General features: G+C 38.4%; 1 non-coding gene across 1 annotated transcript; it reads left to right on the top strand.

Annotated features, from left to right (window-relative positions):
• Positions 1–11,121: 11,121 nt before the first annotated feature.
• Positions 11,122–11,227, top strand: LOC132361219 (U6 spliceosomal RNA). Its single transcript, XR_009501526.1, has one exon. It is a non-coding gene; the product is annotated as a U6 spliceosomal RNA (small nuclear RNA).
• Positions 11,228–12,669: the final 1,442 nt, after the last annotated feature.

Raw genomic sequence — 12,669 nt, 5'->3', positions numbered from 1 at the left:
CTAGTTGTGGCGAGCAGGGGCTACTCTTTGTTGCGGTGTGCGGGCTTCTCATTGTGGTGGCTTCTCTTGTTATGGAGGCATGGGCCTCGGTAGTTGTGGCACGTGGGCTCAGTAGTTGCAGCACACGGGCCCTAGAGTGTGCGGATTTCAGTAGTTGTGGCTCGCAGGCTTCAGTAGTTGTGGCTCGCGGGCTCTAGAGCGCAGGCTCAGTAGTTGCGGCGCACGGGCTTAGTTGCTCTGGGCATGTGGGATCTTCCAAGACCAGGGCTCGAACCCGTGTCCCCTGCATTGGCAGGAGGATGCTTTTTTTTTTTTTAACATCTTTATTGGAGTATAATTGCTTTATAATGGTGTGCTAGTTTCTGCTTTATAACAAAGTGAATCAGCTATACATATACATATGGCAGGTGGATTCTTAACCACTGCACCACCAGGGAAGTCCGACAAAGATTATTAAAAAGACCAGCTTTGTCTTGAAATCTGACCTTTTGATACAATCTCATAAGCAGGTTTTTTTCAACTGATTTTTATAACTTCTTTTTTGTCTACTTCTGTACCTTCAGGTTTTCTAGAAGCTCCATATGGTTTTCTACAGTGTTTCCTGTCATGGTAGCATGGAAGAGACGGACAAGAGAAGAGGGGAATGTGTAGCAGCAGATGTAAAAATTAGGTGTTTCTAAGTCATGGATACCTGTAAAGGTAACCACACGCTATTTTAACTCCCTCTTGCTTAAGATATCAATTCTATGCTTCATTACTTGTACTTCTTGAAAAATATTGTACATATATCACAACTGCAGACAAAAAGCTGTTACCTTTAGTGAGGGAAAACTTGGCAGTAAATTTATTATTTGTGTTTTGGTTTCGATTTCTCTTTGAAAAGCAAATTGTTTGGCTTCATGAGTGTCCTCGGTCTTGCCGATGGCCCTTGCATATCCGGGCCGTGTGGTGCTGGCTTTCTGGGGAATTGCTTTAAATGAATTGTGCTATTTGCCTGTGTTGGCAGAGCAGTAAGAAAGAGCCCTGTGAAATGCACCATCACATTTACTGTAAGGATGCTGTTGAAAATGGACTTCATTACATTACGTGGTGTTCTGTTTATGAGGATCCTTAAGAGGCTGTCTTTATCATCAGACTATAAAGAATAGTTGTGCTTCTCTTAATCATATAGTTTGGTTTGATGATATAGGCCCCATCATTGTGTTTGGTCTCTGCAAAGACTGCTAGAAAGCGTAGAATACATCTGTGGTTCAAGCTAAGCAAATCCTGTACATTTCACGTACTGCCCTAATTCCTGGCTCCATTGACATTCCTCTTCTCTAACCTCTTTCTCATGTGCTCCAAATTCATGTTCTTTTAATATGTGGTGTGTATCTTTCAAGTTACCTGAAAATTTTTTTGAGGTAGAATAGTAGTTTAAGACCATGAGAGCTGGAGTCGAAATGTCTCATTTCAAATCCTTGTTTCACCATTACTGACTGTACAACCTTGGGCAAGTTGTTTAATGGCATGAAACCTCCGTTTCCTCATCTGCGAAATGGGGATAAGAGTGTTTACTTCGTAGAATTTGGTGGATTAAAGGAGATAAACCATGAAAAATACTGAGCACAATGCCTGGCACATAGGGGGCGTTCAACAAATTCACATTGTTATTGCCATTCCATTATCTTATGTCAATAGTAAACATGATATAAACATACACATATATGAAAACATCTGATTGTAACTCTTAGGAAATTAAAATGAGTCTGCCTCCTCCATGTTTATTTGAGATTCACATGCCTTGATATTCATAACAAGAAGCCAATTTCAGGAAATAGATTTTCAAGTGTTAACAGCTCAAATCAAGACAAAAGATTATCCCCGATAATTAGCATCAGCCTCAGATGGCTATACAGAAACACAGTGCTTTTTCTATTTGTGTCTCTTACTATTCCTATGAGCTAGTGTTCTGTCTTTAGGCTGATGTATCTATATACATAGTGGTTCTAGAAATGCTAGTGAAATGCAGAAGATTATCCTATCTTGCAATTTAAATGAAGTATGGCACAGATCATTTCAGAAAGGAATTTTCCAGACAGCGAGAAATAGTTCTTAGCAACATGAAAGACCAGAAACAATGGTAGATCTAATTCTGCAAAGAGCACAGCCATGTGCTGAGTACACCATTTCATTTTTAAGAACATAGATTTAATTTCATGTGACAATCTGGCATCTTTTTCCTCTGGTCTTTTTTTCCAAATAGCCTTGTAAATATGAAAATGCAACTGAATAGGAAAAGATTAAATTTGTGAGACCCTACTTGCAGGGCACTGTGGTTATTATGAAGGCAGTAAATGAACAAAATAGATTAAGGAAAATGCCAACAATAGTTGTATGATCTAAATACATCTAACACATAACTAATGAGGATTCTATGTGCACAATAAAATGTCACCCTATATATCTAGCTTATTGTTTCCGAGACCATTTCCATCTATCATATTTATCAAAGAAATGTAATAATTCTTCAGGGTATCATAGTCATGTATGCAATATTTCCCTCTCTTTACCAAGGTAAGAAGGAGAATTTGCCTTAGGTTTTTTCTGAATACTGTCTATCAAATCTTTTGCAACAGTCCTTTATTTAAGATAGTTAAAGTTAGCACATTTACTATATAAATAAATCGTATTTATTATATACAATATTTATTATATAGAATTTATAATATTTATTATATATAATTTATTTATATAATAAATGTGCTTTATTTATATAGTAAATGTGCTATAAAAATAATTCTCAGTGACTTATACCTAAATATTTAAAGATTTTTTTGTTGCTTATAAGAAAATAATAATACATTGTAATTTACTGTGCAAAAAATGTAATAGGAAGGTTTATCTCATTCAGATTCCTACTGAATTCATTTATTGCATTACACAGCTCATTTTAGGTCTCATAGTGCTTTTAAAAAATAGAATATATATATTTATTTTAATCATACATGATCATTGATTCTTCTTTTAAATGTCATTTGATGATACAGAATTTCATATTGTGACTTAGAAAACATAAGTTAGAGATTGGAGGTCCAATGACATTTTTTTCCTTCCCTTTTTTCAGTCTTCTTGTGCAGTAATCTTAAAAAGACACTCAGGGAGTCTTTGATCATCTGTTCCAAATTGTCAGTCTAACATCAGCCTTTATAGATGTGCTGGTTTCTGTGACGTGTGGAAGTCAGGGCCATTAATGTTCTTATAATGGCCAGCTCAGTGGTTACTACATCACCTGTGGCAGGTCTGCCTGTCCCTTTTCCCTCGTATTTCTTGTCTGTTCCTGGGAGAAGAGAAATTCTCATTCTATCAGGATGGTGCTCATCAAACTTCTGAAATGCACTTAGAAAACCATGGTCAAGGATGGTACACAGAGCAGTCACTGATGTATGTCTAAGTGTCTTTCTTTCATCCATTTATTTCCATAAGGAGTCAGTATTACTACTGCAACTTTTGGATGGTAAGACCACAGCACAGAAGGAATTAATGAATTTCTAAAGTAGCAGGGGAGTTGAAAACAGAAATAAAATATCCAAAATCTTAATCATCTGTTTTAAATGTTACGTATTTTGACTTTCAGATAATTCGGTGAAGAATTCTGTCTTGATTTAGCAAGACTGATTTTTTTTCTTTGCAATTTGTCTAAATTGCACTGAGATGCATCTATGAGAAAGAAACAAATTTCTGTGGGGTATCCATTATTGCCTAATACTTTACATGCGCTAATTCAATTTAGTCCTTATGTGGCAAATGTTTTTGTCCCCTATGTGGCAAATATTTTTGTCCCCATTTTATAGATTAAAAACAAAATCTTTGAATCTGTATTCAAAGAGATTCAAAGAGATCTAGGATGAATCGCAGCCTTCTGGGTTAGATTTAGGATCACCAGCCCAAAGTGGGGAGGAAACCATTGTTAAGTGTTGTAGAATATTTTCAAATTTCACTCTAAATTTTTTGTACTTACTGGTGGTTTTTATGGTTTTAAAAAAAAGCACTGTGTAGTGAAAAAGAGTGAAAAGGATTCTCTTGCTCTGGAGCATGCAGCCGGCTCATTTTCCTGGAGCATCAACTATTCAAAGATTTGGAGACAAATACAGTTTTTATTTTCTTTTATTTTATTGAGGTAACATTGATTTATTACATTATATAAGTTTCATGTGTCCAACGTTACATTTCTACTTCTGTATACACTACAGCGTGCTCACCACCCAAAGTTCAGTTTCTATCCATCACCGTACAGTTGACCACTTTTACCCATTTCGTACTCCACCTCTGCTCCTCCCCCTATGGTAACCACTACTACTCTGCCCTCTGTATCTATGTTAGTTTGGATTTGTTCATTTATTTATTATTTTTTTATATTCCGCATATGAGCAAAATCACATGGTATTTGTCTTTCTTTGCCTGACTTATTTCACTTAGCATAATACCTTTAAGGTCCATCCATGTTGTCACAAATGGCTGGATTTCATCTGCAATATACTGTTTTCATATTAAAATAATCTCTGATATGTTACAGAGTTAACACAAAATTCACTAATGTTGGTATAACATTTTAAAATAAAACAAAAAACTTCGAAGACCTTCCTGAGAGCTGTAAGGATGTTCCAAACTTCCAGGGGGCAGGGTTTGACTCCCCTCTGTTGTGGGAGCACTTGATGAAAAGTTGGAGAAAACCTGAAATACTGTCTTTAATTATTGCAATTGTTCCCCGGGTTTTGCCAAGTCACTTTGTGGTAGGCTTTCAAAGTGGATGAGAATTCACTTCTTAGAAAAATCAACTTCGGAAAATGAATCACTCTCCCTGGGAGGATGGCAGATCCAATATGTGAAAAAAAATATGATATTTAGGGAAAAAAAGGAAACTTCTTTTAGCAATTGCTTAATGTAATCAAGCTTCTATAGATCAAAGCCAGTTAGCGGGGGGGTTGATGTTAGCAATGAGAATAAGAAACGTCTTGGCTCTGCATGCCTACTAGCAGAAACGCCAGAACCCTGATGCTCCCCTGGCCTTTGGTTCTGGTGCCCCTGAGAGCTCATGAAATTTTTTGATGGTCACTTAAAATGTCCTGGGATGAGGACAGACGGGGCTCTCCTCAGCCCCCTGTGTTCTTAATCTACCTCTCCTCATCGCTGGGCTGATCCTGGTGTTTGCCTTTGAGCCTCTCCAGTCTCCCGACCTTGACCTTGATGTTACTTCTCAGTGGGAGACAGTGTCCTCCAGGGCCCATGCACCCATTGCTCCCAGCACTTCCTGTAGCATTGCTCTCAAGGCACCTCATTGCTCATTTAACTGCCATCTTCTCTGCCAGACTGTAAGCTCTATGAAGGCAGGGTCTGTTGCTGCCTTTCTCTCCCCCCTAAAAGAGGTGCTTAAAAATATTTGACGAACGAACGAAGGAGTGGATCCTCCCACTGCTTTCTCAGAAGTCAGGAGGGCTCTCTTCCCAACAGAGTTACAGTTTTTCACAGGCTCCTAGAAAATCACTATCCCCCTTCCCACCTCAAGGAACCGCGGTCAAGTTCCCGTGCGTCTAGGTTAGAGGATGTTGGAGAGACACCGAACAGTCCCTTCTGCCAAAAATTAACCAGCGCTGTTAGTCAGGGTCCAGACACTCGGGCTCTTCCCTTTGGGCAGAAGGTGGCTCATCTACAGCCAACAATATAAAATTAGAGTTGGCTGCTGCCCACCCTCTTTATCTGACGGTGTTATTCCAAGGGCTGACCCATCAATCTCAACATGTGGCAGTAAAAATCATGGTTCTGAAGCCAGACTGCTGAGGTTAAAAATCAGCTCCATCACTTCTGGAAGTATGATTTGCGCAAATTACTTCACCTTGATAAACCTCAGTTCCCTCATCTGTGAATTGGGGCTAAGACTGGCCTACCTCACATAGTCCTCATAAGGATTTAAGGAGATAAACCTTGAAAAGTATTTAACACAGTGCCTGACACATAGTATGTCCTATATATCTGAATACAAACATTCCAGTACTGTCATTTTACTACAGCTAGCAGGAGGCCCTCATGTGCTGGAACTTCCTGAAAGTGTGGCCCGTCTAGGTTAGGCCCCTAAGTTGTTTACCTACACGTGTACACACGTATACATGCATGTGCACACACCAGTTAATGAACTCAGTTGAGGAGCTAGAGTGCTTATTCTGGAAAATGGCTTAATTGAATTAAGGGAAGCAAAAGCATGCTTGTATTATGAGTCTATGACCTAACCAGAAAAAAAAGAAATCGTAAACTATTTCAAGAAAAAGCAATCTCTTCGGCTGCTGGCCCATGGAACTGCAGCAACCTCTGCCACTGTGGACATTACTCTCTGCTCTGGCGTTCCTTCTTAGCTGCTGTGGGACGCTGGACCTGGGAACACATTTTTAACTGAATCAAATACACATCAGGGTCCCCAAGAAGTGAAAACACAGTCAGTGTCTTCCAGAGTGACATGGGCTTCTGGGTATTCATCTCTGGAGGCCAAAATACCCAAAGCTCAAGGATGAAAGATCTGTTCCATCTGGACAGGGACTTAAGGAATCCCTCCAGAAGCATCTGGGCTATTCTCAGTGGGCACAGCAGCCTGGCCAACATCACAGGGAGACCAGGAAAGGGCCCTTTGTCCACTGCCCAGCCTCCCAGTGAGATGGGTCTCCTGTTTGCAAGCTCATGAATATCAATGAGCTCAAACCACATGCGAAGGAGTCAGAACATATTGCAACGGCCAAATTGCAAGTTGGCTCTTAAAACTTGGCCAAAGGAGCATATGATTCAAACACTGGGGCTGAGGCTGGCACTGTGCCTGAGCCCAAAGGAGGGATGGAAGAAACCTTGGCTCAAACGCCTTGAGGATCAAGAGGAAAGACTGGAGCAGGAGTGCAGAAGCTTCCATTACTGCCATTGTCAGCTCGGCTGACCAGTCATCTGGAAGTCAAAGTGGACGGTGTGCTTCACCAAACAGAGTACACGAGAAAAGAGCCCAGTGCCCCAGAATATGGAAGCTGCAAGCTGACTTGGCATCAATAAGAACATCATGAACACTGAAAAGCAATAATATTCTTTCATTCAATACATAATTCCCAGGCATTCACTATAGGTCAGGCTCCGTGCTAGGCACTGGGAATATGAAGGAAAAGAGGAAACAGTTCCTGATCTCAAGGGGTATATAGTGACAGAGGGTGTGTGTGTGTGTGTGTGGTGGAGAGGCAGCTAAGGGAGTGAAAGAACAAACAAAACCGAATTTCAGTGTGGCATGTCGTTGCACATCTCAGAAGTTTGTCCCTTTACATCGCCAGGGAGTGATCTATAATTTGTTCTTCTATTCACCTGTTGATGACGTGTGGTGTGTTTCCAGTTTTGGACTATTATGGAGAAAGCTGTTATGAATATTCGTGTCTTCACGTGGATGTCGATTTTCATTTTGCTTGGTGAGTATGTAGAAGTGGATTGCAGGTCATATGGTAAATGTATATTTAACTTCATGAGAAATTGACAAAGGGTTCTCCAAAGTGGCTGTACCATTTTGCATTCCTATCAGCTGTGCATGAGGGTCTTAGTTGCTTCACATCTTTGTCCACATTTGGTATTGCCCATCCAAAAAAATTCTAGTCATTATGGAGGGTATAGAGTGGTAGTCCATTGTGGTTTTATTTGCATTTCCCTTATGATTGATGATGTTGAGCGTTTTTTTCCCCCATGTGCTTATTTGCCACTAGTATATCTTTTTCGGTGAAGTGTCTGTTCACATCTTTTGCCCATTTCAAAAATCAGGTTGTCCTATTATTGTTTTGTGAATTCTTCACAAATTCTGATCGACTTAGTTCCAAGTTATAGTTGCTTTTTGGTAGATTCCTTAGAACTTTCTACATGTGCAACCACATAGCCAGTGGATAATGACATCTTCATTTCTTCTTTTCCAAATAGTGTGGCTTTTATTTTGGTTTCTTGCTTTATAACATTGACTAGGAACTCCTGTTGAATAGAAATGGCAAAAGAGGAATTCTTGCCTTCTTCCCAAACTTAGGGGAAAATAATTCAGTTTTAAATGTTTAAGTATGGTGTTAGCTGTAGGTTTTTGGTGGACTTCCTCTATCAGATTGAGAAAATTTCCTTCTATTTCTAGCTTGCTGAGAGTTTGACTTTTTAATCATGTTTGGGTGTTAAACATGTGAAATGTTATTCTGCATCTATTGAGCTGATCATACAGCTTCTTTAGTCTGTTAATATGGTGGATTACATGTATTAATTTTTGCATGTTGAATGAATCTCACATTTCTGAGATAAACCCCACTTGGTCATGATGTGTTCCTTTTTTATATACAGCTGGATTTGATTTACTAAAATGTTGTTAATGATTTTGTGTCTGTGTTCATAAGGAGTATTGGCCTGTAGTTTTCTATCCTTTTAATTTCCTTTTTTAGTGTTGGTATTAGGGTAATACTAGCTCCATAGAATAAATAGCAAAGTCTTCTCTGCTCTAATTTTTTGTGTAGGATTGGTTTTATTCCTCCATTAAATATTTGGTAGAATTTACCAGTAAAGCCATCTGGACTTAAGGGTTTTCTTTGTAGGAAGATTTATAACCACAACTTCAATTTTTTTAATATAAATTGGGGTATTTAAATTATTTCTTCTTGAGTGAGCTTTAGTTCTGATTTTCCAGGAATTTTTTCTGTTTTATCTAATTTGATGAGTTTATTGGCTTAAAGTTATTCATAATATTCCCTTATTATCATTTTAGTGTATGTAGAATTGTTCACTCTTGATATTGGTAATTGTCCTCTGTATACTTTTATTATTCAGCCTGGCTAGAGATTTACCAATTTTATTTTCAAAAGATCAGCTTTCGCTTTCCTTGGTTTTCCCTATTGTTTGTTCATTTATTATTTTATTGATTTCTGGTTATTTCTTTCCTTTCACTTTGGGTTAAGTTGCTCTTCTTTTTCTAGTTTCTTAAGGTGGAAGCTTAGATTTTTGATTTTGAAGTTTTCTTCTTTCCAATGTAAGCACTGAAAGTAACAAATTTCCCTTATAGCACTGCTTTAGATGCATAACACAGTTTAAATACATGCTGCTTTTGTTTTCATTCAGTTGAACATATTTTCTAATTTCACTTGTGATTTTCTTTTGACCTATGTGTTATTTAGAAATATGTTGTTTAATTTCCAAACATAGGAGTGTTTCCAGATATCTTTCTATTATTGATTTCTTTTTTTTTTTTAACACCTTTATTGGAGTATAATTACTTTACAATGGTGTGTTAGTTTCTGCTGTATAACAGTGAATCAGCTATACATATACATATATCGCCATATCTCCTCCCTCTTGCGTCTCCCTCCCACCCTCCCTATCCCACTCCTCTAGGTGGTCACAAAGCACTGAGCTGATCGCCCTGTGCTATGCAGCTGTATTATTGATTTCTAATTAATTTCATTGTGGTCAAAGAATATGGCATAAATGATTTCAATCTTTTAAAATTTATTGGAGCCTTGTTTCATGGCCCCTAATATGGTCTATCTTAGTAAATGTTCCATGTACACTAGAAAATAATTTTATTCTGCTGTTGTTAGGAGCATTGAAATCTACAATAATAATTTTGTCTATTTCTTCTTCTACTTCTATCAGTTTACTTCATGTATTTTGAAGCCCTGTCAGCATTGTTGTCTTCTTTTTTTTTCTTTTTTTTTGAAAGTCCTTCAATCAGTTATTTATTTATTTATTTATTTATTTATGGCTGTGTTGGGTCTTCGTTTCTGTGCCAGGGCTTTCTCTAGTTGCGGCAAGCAGGGGCCACTCCTCATCGCGGTGCGCGGGCCTTACACTATCACGGCCTCTCTTGTTGCGGAGCACGGGCTCCAGACGCGCAGGCTCAGTAATTGTGGCTCACAGGCCCAGTTGCTCCGTGGCATGTGGGATCTTCCCAGACCAGGGCTCGAACCCGTGTCCCCTGCATTAGCAGGCAGATTCTCAACCACTGCGCCACCAGGGAAGCCCAGCATTGTTGTCTTCTTGATGAATTAATCCCTTTATTATTATGATCCCTTGATCTAAAATCTATTTTGTCTAATACTAATAGTCAATTCCCTTTATTTGCACAGAGCTTGTGTGGCATATATTTATCTTTTTACTCTTTTTTTATAAACTTTTTAGATAACTTAAAAATTACCCTTTTGTTTTCAACCTGCTCATGTCTTTATATTTAAAGTCAGTCTCTTACAGACAGCGTATAGTTGAGTATTGCTTTTCCTTATCCAATCTGACAATCTCTGTCTTTTAATGGAGTGCTTTTTAAAAAAATTGCATTATACTTGATATATAATATTGTATTCGTTTTAGGTGTACAACATAATGATTTGATCTATGTAATAATGGAGTGTTTAGACAGTTTACATTCAATGTAATTATTGATGTGACTGGGTTTAAATTTACCATTTGGGCACTTGTTTTCAATGGGTCCCAATCTATTCTTTGTTCTCTTTTTCCTTCATTTCTATTCATTTGTAGTAATCTAATCTTTTCATGATTCCATTTTATCACCACTATTGGCTGACTAGCTATACCTCCTTTAAACATTTTTTTAGTGGTTGCTCTAGGGTTATCCGACTGATCATAAATAATCATAGTCTACCTTTAAATAATACTTTATCATTTCATGTGACATGTAAGAACCTTACAACAGGATACTTCTATTTTCCTCCTCTTGTCCTCTGTATTTGTTGTCACACATTTTGCTTCTATATATGTTATAAACCCCACACACTTTATTATGTTTGCTTTAAATAGTCAAATATCTTTTAAAGAGATTAAGTAGGTGAAAGAACGCTTTTGTATTTACCATTTTTACCATTTACCACATATTTACCATTTCTGGCATTATTTATTCCTTTATGTGGATTAAAATTTCCAACTGTTATCATTTTCCTTCTGCCTGAAGAGTTCCTTTAACATTCCTGCAGTTCTGCTAGTCACAAATTTTTTGTTTTACCAGGAATGTTTATCTTTCACCTTCATTTTTTTCTTTTTCTTCCTTTGTACAGTATGATTACATTTATAACGTTGGAACATGCGCGTTTAAAAATGCCTAGAGCGCTTGCTTCGGCAGCACATGGACTAAAATTGGAACCACACAGAGAAGACTGGCATGGTCCCCGCACACGGATGACACATAAATCCAGAAGCATTCCACTTTTTTGCACTTAATGCACTGAACTATACATTTAAAAATGGTTGGGCTTTCCTGGTGGCGTAGTGGTTGAGAGTCTGCCTGCCAATGCAGGGGACACGGGTTCGAGCCCTGGTCTGGGAGGATCCCACATGCCGCGGAGCAACTAGGCCCGTGAGCCACAACTACTGAGCCTGCGCGTCTGGAGCCTGTGCTCCGCAACGAGAGAGGCCACGATAGTGAGAGGCCCGTGCACCGCGATGAAGAGTGGCCCCCACTTGCCGCAACTAGAGAAAGCCCTCACACAGAAACGAAGACCCAACACAGCCATAAATAAATAAATAAATAAATAAATAAAAATTAAAATGGAGATTTCTTTAAAAAAAAAAGGGTTAACACAGTAAATTTTATGCTATGTATATTTTGCCACAATAAAAAATGCATAGAAATGGATCTAGAAATGCAAAATTGTTAACATTGACCCACTCTTGGGAAGAGGAGTTTGAGGTGGAAGGCTACTTTCAGGGGTTTTTTCCTTCAATTTTTAAACTTTTTATTTGGAAACTATTTCAAGCATGGAAAGGTTGCATGAGCAAGGGTATTAGCAAGAATACTGCTTACCCAGATTCACCTGCTATTAACATTTCATCCATTTGCTTCATCATTCTGTCTCTCATATACAGGTGGCCTTCCATATTCATGGGTTCCACATCCTCAATCAACCTCAGGCCGAAAATACAGTAAGTCCCCTACATACCAGTGAGTGCCGTTGGGAGAGCGCGTTCGTAAGTCCAATTTGTTCATTAAGTCCAACAAAGTTAGCCTAGGTACCCAACTAACATCATTGGCTATATAGTACTGTACTGTAATAGGTTTTCAATATGTTCCACACAAATAATACATAAAAAACAAACAAACACAAAAAATAAAGAAAACATGTTTAATCTTACAGTACAGTACCTTGAAAAGGACAGTAGTACAGCACAACAGTTGGCACACAGGGGCTGGCATCGAGTGAATAGGCAAGAAGAGTTACTGACTGGAGGAGGGAGAGGAGGTGGGACGCGGTAGAGCTGAAGGATCGTCAGCAACAGGAGATGGAGGGCAAGCTGCACAACAACTTGTAGAGGATGCACGCACATGACAATGTATGCCAGACACGTGAACTAGCTAAACGTGATTGGACGTGTGAAAGCACATTCGCATCTTCGAAAGTTCGCAGCTTGAAGAAGGTTCATATGTAGGGGTATGTAGGGGACTTACTGTATTTGGAAAAAATTTCCAGAGATTTCCAAAAGTCAAAACTTGAATGTGCGGCGTGCTGCCAATTATTTACAGAGCATTATATTGCGTTGGGTATTATAAATAACCTAGAGATGATTTAAAGTATATGGGAGGATGTGTCTAGGTTATATGCAAATACTATACCCTTTTATATAAGAGACTTGAACATTTGTAGATTTTGGTATCCA

This window comes from Balaenoptera ricei, chromosome 2 (assembly GCF_028023285.1).
Source record: "Balaenoptera ricei isolate mBalRic1 chromosome 2, mBalRic1.hap2, whole genome shotgun sequence".
Classification (NCBI taxonomy): Eukaryota; Metazoa; Chordata; class Mammalia; order Artiodactyla; family Balaenopteridae; genus Balaenoptera; species Balaenoptera ricei.
Note: the sequence above shows the minus strand (reverse complement) of the source record. Positions and strands in the feature narration are given on the sequence as shown.